Below are 12110 nucleotides of genomic sequence, written 5' to 3'. Positions count from 1 at the left end.
AAAAACAGTTCGCTTTACCTGTTATTTTAGTATTATGTCATATATCTTTGTTTGGAGTGTGTAGAATGAACAGGGACATAGTAGTTGAAATTCTAAATCCAGCAGAGTATTGGCAATCTTGTACAATACCGAAATCTACAGAAAAGTCTTGTTTTATCAGATAGCCTATTTTTCACATCGCCAGGCGACCTCGTAGCGAATGTTTGGGACTTTAAATTACAACGATACAAACTGTTTTATATTAAACACAACACACACACACACACACACACACACACTATACACATAACTATTTTTAAATTATTTATTGATTGTATTGAATAAGTAAATTCATTTACCTCGATATTAATTTAACAAGTCATACATTCTGAAAGCCGAGATGGCCCAGTGGTTCGAACGCGTGAATCTTAACCGATGATCGTGGGTTCAAACCCGGGCAAGCACCACTGAATTTTTATGTGCTTAATTTGTGTTTATAATTCATCTCGTGCTTGACGGTGAAGGAAAACATCGTGAGGAAACCTGCATGTGTCTAATTTCATTGAAATCCTGCCACATGTGTATTCTACCAACCCGCATTGGAGCAGCGTGGTGGAATAAGCTCCAAACCTTCTCCTCAAAAAGGAGAGGAGGCCTTAGCCCAGCAGTGGGACATTAACAGGCTGTTACTGTTACATTCTGATTACGTATCTTTTAGTATTAGTTGGTAAAAAAATAACGAGATATATTTTTGAATAATTTAAATAATAAATAAATTATTGTAATGTTTAATAAAACGGTATTTGTCGACTTCTTTTAAGATATTTCTACGGTTAGAAAATTTTATTGTTCAACCGTGGAATTACTATGAGAAAATATTAAAATATTTCACTTAGACTTACTTTCTTAATACACAGTAAGGAAAATTAAAAAATATATCAAGTAACAATATAAAATAAAATTAACTTGTATTCGGAGGAATAATTACGCTATAAGATAATATGAACGCAATTACAAAAAAAAATGTTTTCATTGGAAAATTCCTAAAATAAACCAAAGGGAAACACATAACTATTTCCAGAGAAAACATCACAGCCTGTCACCAGCATCCGACTGGCTCATAGCATTCAATTCACTCCCATCGTCCCCTCAATTCAACTTCGATTACGCCTCAAAACTCGGAGTAAAAGTGGATAAAGTAAAAAAACTCGACGCGTTTGAAGATTCTCTTTTGAGGCTGTGAAGGAATTAGGGAAAACTTTTTTGATTACAAGTCTATTACGTATGACGTACAGTCTCGAAAAATATTTCCATAAACAAGGACGTAACTTGCAACTGTTATTTTAATTTGGTTTCTAATCGCTTGATATTCGTAACAGACGAAGGCTGTTATATTTTTTATGAATGTGTTTTATTTTGTGTTACATTGTTATTGGAGAGTATGATTTTTAATTCAAAGAAAAAGTTACTTGGTGGTAGGACTTTGTGCAAGCCCTTTTCGGTAGGTATTACTCCGTAACAGCCTTTGAACGTCCCACTGCTGGGCTAAAGGCCTCCTCTCCTCTTTTTGAGGAGAAGGTTTGGAGCTTATTCCACCATGCTGCTCCAATGCGAGTTGGTGGAATACACATGTGGTAGAATTTCAGTGAAATTAGACACATGCAGGTTTCCTCACGATGTTTTCTTTCACCGTAAAGCACGAGATGAATTATAATCACAAATTAAGCACATGAAAATTCAGTGGTGCTTGCCCGGGTTTGAACCCACGATCATCGGTTAAGATTCACGCGTTCTTACCACTGGGCCATCTCGGCTCAGGTATTACTCACTCGTCAAATATACTACCGCCAAAAACAACAATACTTAGTATTGTTGTGGCCCATTTGCCATATTTTGTACAAATAAAAAAAAACTTCTTGTCGGTAATTCGTATCGATAGATCTATGATTCTTCATAAAGGATTTTTTTGCTTTTCACAGACCACGATACTGCGTTTTAGAATTAATTTCATCCAGCTACAACGTCAAGCGAACCGCTAAACATATATCTTCGATAGAAATATGACATATTTTGTATTATCATAACATAGAATTTCGTATCTTGTTCCTTATTGAAACAAATGGGCATTAAATATACAGAGGATAAATTCAACATGCACATTGTACATAATTTGTTTGAAACGTAGCGTTTTGTACTGTTGTGAATAAAGCCAATCTATGAGTTAATATAAACTTAGAGATATATATGGAGTTCTCTCCCTCGTTGTCATTACAAGGACAGAGAGAGAGCGATATACTCGTTTACTTACATAAAACAATCAAAGCTATATTAAATTATTTTAATTTATGTTACAAACTAAACTTTGATAAATGATTTAAAAGATAAGATTGCGTAATTTTTTTTTCAAATATTGTATATTAAATCATCTCAATATTTTTATAAAAAAAAAATGTATGTTCATCAGTTCATAATCTGTAATAACTAACATGATGATGGATTATTTACCGACCTTTATTTTTTTTTAATGTTTAGTAAAGCTTTGTAAACATTAGAATCTATCTTTCAAGCTAATACAAAAAAAAACAGACAAGAAAAAGAGCGTATAAGTGTCGTATAGCTCTATCGACTTTTTACTGGTGGTAGGGCTTTGTGCAAGCTCGTCTGGGTAGGTACCACCCACTCATCAGATATTCTACCGCAAAACGGCAATACTTGATATTGTTGTGTTCCGGTTTGAAGGGTGAGTGAGCCAGTGTAATTACAGGCACAAGGGACATAAAATCTTAGTTCCCAAGGTTGGTGGCGCATTGGCTATAAGCGATGGTTGACATTTCTTACAATGCCAATGTCTAAGGGCGTTTGGTGACCACTTACCATCAGGTGGCCCATATGCTTGTCCACCTTCCTATTCTATAAAAAAAAAAATCGTCAACGGAGGATCCAACGAGAATAGATAAAAAACTAAAACAATATATTCAAATAATTAATTCTTATCTCATTTTATTTTAAAGATACCAGGACTTTGACCTGTTGTTCTGACTTCGTGCAGGTCCTTCGTGATGGTAGATATATTCATTACTTCAACGCCAACACAAATATTGTGTAATTCTGTGTTCTGGTTTGAAAGAAGAAGCATCGTAAAGGGGTTAGAGAGTGGTTTATAGTTTACGCAAAGCCAGTGTGGGCCACTGACTATTATGTGACCCATCTGCTTCACTGTCTTCTTAACATAAATAGAAGAAAGAAATACGTAAAACATACATTTTTTTTAAATCATTTATCGCTTATTATATGCCTATATAATAAGCGTTTGACCGTTGTCTTGTCTGATGTTAAGCATCAACACGGTCTAGGATGCACGCTTGCCTAGAAGAAACCTGTTTACTCTGGATTTGAAATCAATAACGTTGTACATTTTAATAATTAATGGAATACTTCATTAATAAATGAATGTACCCATAGAGACCTATTTTATTTGGCTAATAGAAGTAACTAAAGAGTATTATATATACAGCAATACAATGACCTTTAAGCCGCTATAATCCAAAAAGCACCCCAATACTTAAAAACCCTCTCAAGGCATTAAGAGCTAGATTGAAGGAGCGGATATCTCTCGAGAAAATAGGGATTAAATACTGAGATGAAAAGACCAAATAGGGGAAGTACTAAATACTTTACCCGCAAATAATATAGAACTCAGTGTTAACAATAATCGTTTTAAAAAATACTAGATACAATTTATTTACTATTTCTGTATAATTTCACTTGCCGAAGAGTTTTAATTATGAGTATTTCAGAAAATCGAAAAAATACAACAAGTAAATTATATTAAAGTAAATCACACGAGCAAACAATATTGCAATATCTATTATTATAAAACTTTTTTCTCGGCTACATATTCGATCGAAATACACATACGACGTCACGCATTTTCGATTCGTATATTAAATTCGAAAATACCTTAACGTATTAATTCGTTTAAATAGGAGAGACAAATATATAATGTTATCATTTCAAGATAGATATAGGCAGAAATAATAATTCTCAAAGCACAACAGCACCTTAATCGTATAACAACATTGTCCTATTAAAGTTCGTTGCAATTGCGTTAATTTCCCTGACCACGATTTTGTACGTTCAAATTGTGGTTCTCGCAAACGAATCGAGTTTCCAATCACAATCAAGTGGCAGTGGCAATGTTAGATGGACCCGACAGTCTGAACACGATGTATCGTCCTTGGAACCAGTCAACTGGGTAATTGCTCGTTCTAAAGGATCACCGATAAGTCAACAATAGTTACGGAACAAGTTTGTGTGTATGGGGAATTGTGGCAATGATAAAAATAGTAGTATTATATCTATGGAACATGACTAGGTATTTGTATTGTTTGATTTTAATAAGTACTACAATATATAAAAACAATTATTTCTTTTTTAAAAATAGAAAACTCTATTTTATAATTATCAAGACAAGCATAACAAATATACGATAGATAGATTTATAAGTAAGTAAATATATGTCCCACTGCTGGGCTAAGGCCTCCACTCCCTTTTGAGGATAAGGATTTGGACCTTATTCCACCACGCTGCTCCAATACGGGTTGGTAGAATACACAGAATTTCAGTGAAATTAGACATACGCAGGTTTCCACACGATATTTTCCTTCATCGTCAGGCACGAGTTGAATTATAAATACGAATTAAGCACATGATAATTCAGTGGTGTTTGCCCGGGTTTGAACCCACGATCATCAGTTAAGATTCACGCGTTCTAACCACTAGGCCAACTCGGCTATAATATATATGTAAAAGTATTCTATTTTCATTTATTAAGTGGAGGAAATCAATCATCATTTATTAAGTGAATGAAAAGCGTCGTATTCTTACTAATCCACAGAAGAACATCGCAATGCGTCCGGTTGTACGTGAGAACTATTTAACAACGTTCTTATTTATTTTCTTTATGCACGTTACCTAACGCACGTTACAAAACTTTGACCTAAATAATATTTTCATCTTAGATACGAGCATGTTAATTTTAGAAGGAACTGTCCTTTAGAACTGAATACGATTTTATATCAAGTTTTTGTAACAAGTAAAAGACATTGTTTTAAAAAATATATAAATTATTTATATATAACTTATCCTTTATAATTTTATTTAAAACGTCCCTGTTACATCGAAAATTCCAATATTTTCAATACAAAATTAATTTCTGGATACAATATCACAGTTATATTATATACCTACATACACACATTTATTTATTTTATGTTTAATTAGACCCATTGTTCATAATAAAAGTTTCATAAAGATCTATTTTAAATCAATTTTGGTACATTCAAGTCAAATGAATTCAAAGAGATAACAGATCGCGATCGCTATCATAAGAAATTCAGTTTTGCTTTAAGATAACAAACTTTAATCGTGACATTGATCAAATGTCAAATTACAAATGAACACTGAGATAAGGAAACCAAACGATATTGACGATAAGTTTCGATTATATCTAATATTTTTTAACATAAAAACAAACCAATCTAAAACATGTTTTATATTGAGAATAATTGATCGATCGGATTTTATCAAAGGACGCAATATATTTAAGGACTGTTAAACTAAACGCTAAAATAAAAATATACTTTATTCAAATCGTCTCTTACAAGCGCATTTCAACAATCATTTGACAAGATTAAATTTAATGTAAACCACCGGATCGAATTGTAGATTCTACCGAGAACAATTGGCAAGAAACTCAGTAACTTTAATTATTCAATAAGAACACATAAATAATTCATATCAGTTCTATCTATAATACGTGTATTAGAATAAAACTTCTCTATATTTTTTTTTCAAATTATTTGAAAGAAAAAAAGAAAGTGGTCAAGAAAGCATTTTGGGTAGTTTTAACAAGAGCTTTAATTCAGATCGTACAATAGAAGTCCATGTTGTTTTCAAGATTGATGTTTGTCCTAATATGTAAGATTGCACTTCAACTTAAAACGTCGTGCATCGTAAAGAAGGATTGAACGAATGGCCTAAAGACAGTAAATAGGCAACACAGATCTAAGCTGATACTTCCAGACAATTCCTATTGAGTTTCATATGCTTGATTAGTGTTGATAATTTATATCGTCCTTAGTAGCAACTGAATTAGTCAAAAGTAAAAAATGCAGGTTTGATCCTGAAAGTTTGTGTGTATTCTTTGTATTATTTTTTGCACATAAACATTGTCATTGAAATAAATACAAGTCACTGCACACAGCCATCACAACTAGGATATAGGTATATCTATTGTGCCTTTTATTGCACTGATTAACTCGCCCTTTAAAACTGTGATCCACAATACAAATAACTGACGAGACTGGGTGGTAATCACTAGGCTGCCCTGAATAAAGATTTACCACCGGTGATATATAAACGAATAGTTTATGTAGCAACAAGAACAAACACCTTCATGCTCAAAGTATATCTTAGATCCAGATAGTGTATCACACTCTTAACTACCTAAAATAAAATGAAATAGGCTGAGTGGTATATTATTGAAACAATAAAGGAAAAATATCAAACCTAGCTCTTAAAATATTAAACACAATAACTGAAACTGTTTTATCATATCTCTAACTGTAACAATTTCATCGAGGTCACTTCCAAGTACTTTTAAGAGGATTTACAATATGATTTGACTGGTTACAATAAAGGCTGATCATTTTCATTTTACTCGTTGGCAAGACCAGAATTGGTTATAATACCAATAAAACTGGAACTAACATCAGGACCGTTTGGTCGTACTGTTGTCAACCGCTTTCTATTCAAACAAAGATATAGCTTATTATAAAAACTGGGACGAGAAGGGAACTACCGAAACAAAATATACAACCCATTTATTTAGAAACTTAAAAAAATAATAGCAAAGAAAATCTCTCCTCATCCTAAAATGCAAATTTAATTAAAAACCGTCGAGACAGATCCAAAGAACGCGACGGTTCAATAGAATAATTAATTAAGTGACAAGTTTCGGATTGTGGCAAAACGTCGTCCATAGTTTCGAAAGCAATTCATTCACCTGCGCATTTGGCAACCGAATGAACTTGGCAACTCTGTTTAGTGGCATCACTAATTTATACCAATGACCCTTCTGAACATAGTCTAATCTCAAATAACTTACCGCTAAGTCTGGTGATGATATAGGTACAAATAATTAGGAAACAGTATTTCTTCGGTGACTAAATAATTCAACATAAATAGAAAAGTAAATAATCTCCAATTCTCCTTCAAAGAACACTTCTTTTCTTGAGAACTTTTCGAGTTTTCACCACACTACCTCGATGCGGATTGATATACAGAATTACCACTTAGCCATCTCGACCCAATTAGAAGTATTTGCGTCCAATGTAAAGCTTCTCATTTCGGTTAGTCAAATTTCACAGGTTGGCAAGGTTTCTTTCTTATAATTAAGAGTACATACATAAATATTAATCGGAATCTATTTTTATATACGTAAAATTATGTTAATAGCAAAATGAGTATATTTAATATTCACTATAGCCTATACCAACCACAACAGGAAGAAGCCCAAAAAACAACTTTGACACCGATATCATTGGTCGAGATCTTGAATAATCTTTGATATTCACTATGGCTTCGCGAAAAATGGCGTTTTCAATGTCCGCGAAATTGTAATCGGAGAGAGAAAAGTTATATTAATGTGGTTATAACTAGTTAAGTGAATAGTGTTGTATTATTCGTAATATTCGTAACAGCCTGTGAATGTCCCACTGCTGGGCTAAAGGCCTCCTCTCCTCTTTTTTTTTGAGTAGAAGGTTTGGAGCTTATTCTATCACGCTGCTTAAATGCGGGTTTGTAGAATACACATGTGGCAGAATCTCACAGAAATTAGACACATGCAGGTTTCCTCACGATGTTTTCCTTCACCGTAAAGCACGAGATGAATTATAATCACAAATTAAACACATGAAAATTCAGTGGTGCTTGCCCGGGTTTAAACCCACGATCATCGGTTAAGATTCACGCGTTTTTATCACTGGGCCATGTTGGCTTATAAATAAAGGTAAATGAATCGAGATTTTTTTATAGTGCGTAATGCAGCAGAACAATTAGAATATCAGGAATATTAGGAATAGGGTATGTGTAGCTAGTCACGGTAGCATGCGCAAGCGATCCCGTGGCGCTCTTCGTTAAAACGGAAAGAGTACCGTTTTATAGTGGGTATTCCGATGTTCGGGCGCACTCGGCGCTTTGGACATATCTCCCCCCCCCCTCACTGTTTCCGTGGGCGAAATGTGTAATGCATATGTATGTAATGTGTAGTGTTTTTCCAGCGTTGAAAAAAGGGTATATGTAGCTTTTAGTCAATCAAGGTAAATAAAGGAGTGTGCGACAGAAATAATTACATTATTCATGAGTAAAAATACTTGTGCCGTTTTTAATTTTTATTTTGGAAGTATTGTAATTTTGAGAAAATAATTGCCAGCAAGTCTCAATACACAAACAAGGTTAATAAACCTGATTAACTCAATTATTCCTGTTCGAAATTGCCAATATATGAACAAACGTGCATTTTCATTGTTACCGATTACAAATTTGATGGACCGTTTTATTTTATATCAACCGGATATAATTGAAAGATTATATCAATTTCTTTATCAAGGACATGTTAAATAACAAAAGAAATTATAATTATTATCTCAGAATACACAGATATGATCAAATAAAAATTAAAGTCCAAGTATTATATTTGAAGTTGTTAGTGAATATACCTACCTAGGACAGATAATACAAGTCGGTAGGAACAAGTTCGAGAAGGAAGCCGATCGAAGAATTCGCTTGGGATGGGCAGCATTTGGCAACCTCCGTCAAGTCCTCAAGTCGTCTATACCGCAATGTTTGAAGACGTAAGTCTTCAACCAATGCGTCTTACCTGCTATGACATACGGTGCCGAAACGTGGACACTAACTGCGGGACTAGTCCACAAATTCAAAGTCGCTCAGCGTGCTATGGAGCGAGCTATGCTCGGAGTATCTTTGAAGGATAAGATCAGAAATGAAATTATCCGGAAAAGAACCGGAGTCACCGACATAGCTTGCAAAATTAGCAGGCTGAAGTGGCAGTGGGCTGGTCACGTATGTCGTAGGACCGATGGCCGTTGGAGCAGACGAGTCCTAGAGTGGAGACCGCGAACCGGCAAGCGCAGCGTAGGGCGCCCTCCAGCCAGGTGGACCGACGACCTTAAGAAGGTGGCGGGCACCAACTGGATGCGGAAGGCGGAGGACAGGGAGCTTTGGCGCACCTTGGGAGAGGCCTATGTTCAGCAGTGGACAATGATTGGCTGTTGATATATATATATATAACATTTGAAACAAGCAGTATTCGTAGTAATAATATATAATAATAAAGTAGTAATAATAATAAAGTAATAAAATATATAAACTTTTTTTTCATTGTAATTAACTAAAGTAACGGTAAACAAATGTACATACATATACCTAAATTTTAAAATCTTATAAGTGCAAAGGCTAACTTGAGATGGCATACATTTTGCACTGCTAGACAAATATTTTAATTTTATTTATTTGTGAAGATATAGAATATTTTTTTAAAAACTTAATTTTAAAAATCTACATCTGTCTTGCTGGTTCTTCTTCCTTTATTTCATATTTATATAACTTTTAACATCAAGATAAATCATATACAACTGTAAATTAAAAGAGAGCTTTGAAAAAACAAATTTAATTTTTGAATAAAGTGCAGCTTTACAAGATACCTGAATAATTCATATTCAATAAAACGTTGCCTTTTCTAAACATAAATATGTTTATTTTTTTATTGATTTATCCATTTAAATAACAATACAAAATTTAACATAACGATAGCAGCTAAAAAACCACTAAGGTTTATACGAGTGCTATCAATAGTCTACTCTACAAATTTATACATTTAAATACGATCACTATACTACAGATCTAAATACTTAAAGTAAACTATTGTTATTACCAGTGACGATACTAAATCACCATTTTATATTTCAAATGATAATACACCATATATGCTATTCAACGTCAACGTAAGCAGTTGCTTGGTGTAATATATTGCGATAGTGTCTGAAATCCGTTTGCTTAGCGGTGAGCGCATCTGGTGTAAAGCTCCTATAATTAAGCACTTAGTGCATTTGCAGTGAATTTTATTACTACACCTTGTAGTCATCAAGCAGCCTGATAATTAAGATTTAAGCACGGTTGTATTACGAGGGAAATCAAAACAGGGAAAATGTATAATATATTGGAACTAGATGGATAATATTATCTATATTTTTTCGCTGGCATCTATAACCCTCTGATCATCTTGGAAGTTTTTTTTTTAAAGTAGAATTTTACAATAACCTTTCATTATAATAAGTATCAAATGTGTTTTAGATGAACGTATATTTTAATATGAGATATACTCTTTTTATGTAAGATAAAAACAAGTATAATATTAAAACAGATGAGAGAACCCAAAAATTGCGTAACTTTATTAATAAACTTTGACTTAGTATCGTTTAACCGCCCATGTACCGAAGTCGTCATTCAAAATTATGGAGTAGCTATATTGTTTATATGATAATATACTAATAAAAATATTACCACTAGTTTTTTTGTCAATTTGTAGCTAGAGAATAGTGATTAGGAGTAAAACCAAAACGACGAAGACAGTCTACCGGAGCTAGACGAATGACGTTCCATATGTCTTCTGTCATTTGACGTCAGCGAAAGCCGCCATCTTATGTGATATATTACGGTAAAAGACGAGATAAGGCTATGAGAATGTCTGAAAGTCGCTGAGCGGACACCGTCGGTGTCATGGTATTTACAAATACATATTTTTCGAATTATCATATCACTCACCAAACATTAAAACATAAAAAAAAACTTGAATCAATCAAGCTTAACTGTATATCGCTTTTGTTGAAGATATGTTGTTATTTATCAAGATATTGCCATTTAAATACATCAAGACTTCTAAAAGCCCTTTGCTTTTTAGTTTAATTTTATGTATATTTTGCAGATAAAATTTATACATTTACTTAATTGCAATAAGAAGAGAGGAAAACACAAGAGTGCATAATTTATACTTAATATTTGTATATTTGATCATATTTTTAGATTTTTATTTTTATTTTAAAACGAAACACTAAGTTGATTTCAACATAGCAATACCACTGAAATCCATTAAAAGATTAATAAATATTATTTTCGATGTTTCAAAACGGTATCGGAATTAATTTCCTAAACGTCAGTATTGTACAATTCTGGCTGGATTAATATGGATATATTTCGACCAAAACCAAATGTTATCGAGTATTGCTCTCATTTACGAAGAAATTTAAATGCAAAATTTTTGTCCTTTATACACGTTCGTGGTCGTTTTTGCCCCTCTGAAAAAAAAAGAACACTTTCAAACCTGAAAACTATAAAGTACTATCACTTAGTTTAAAGTCTAGACATAACCAACATTTTGTGAAATTTATAAAAATTATAGCCCAAAAAATTTTAGGCATTTATGGGTTGAAACGTATTCGAACTTGTCATTACTATTTCGGTGTGAATCTGCTCTAACGAATACCAATGTCTCCCCAATGGCGGTCGTTCCGATACACTCGAAAACATAAATACTTCGTGACTAGACTGGGAAAGAGTTTCTTACAGCCTCGCTCTTATAACTTAGAATTTGTATTCTTATTTATTGAACCATTAGCAACTTGGAACTTCTCTGTAATTTATATTTGAGGTCTTCCATCATTATAATGTTCGGAGATGTTCGTGAATTTCTAGTGCCTATTACACACGATTCCAATGTATTGTTATATTCGATTAGATTGTTAAATAAATACTTGAATGTTTTATGTACTTTCTAACTTAATTCGTTTATTATATATCGTATTCTTACGTGGGTTTAATGTGATATATAATAATAAACACTGTTTTTACATAAAATATGTTTGAAGATATTCATATCACAATACTACGATAAAATAAATGTCCATAATAAAACTAATACAAAAGATGTAAAAATTTTAGGTATATCGTATATAATATAAATTTTACTCTGCATAAATACGAAAAAAGCCGAG

General features: G+C 33.0%; 1 protein-coding gene across 2 annotated transcripts in view; it reads right to left on the bottom strand.

Annotated features, from left to right (window-relative positions):
* Positions 1-12110, bottom strand: part of LOC126769371 (syndecan) — a 248851-nt gene that overhangs the window by 104590 nt on the left and 132151 nt on the right. The window lies entirely within an intron of this gene.

Source organism: Nymphalis io, chromosome 1 (assembly GCF_905147045.1).
Source record: "Nymphalis io chromosome 1, ilAglIoxx1.1, whole genome shotgun sequence".
NCBI classification, from domain to species: Eukaryota; Metazoa; Arthropoda; class Insecta; order Lepidoptera; family Nymphalidae; genus Nymphalis; species Nymphalis io.
This window is presented reverse-complemented; position numbering and strand designations above follow the sequence as displayed.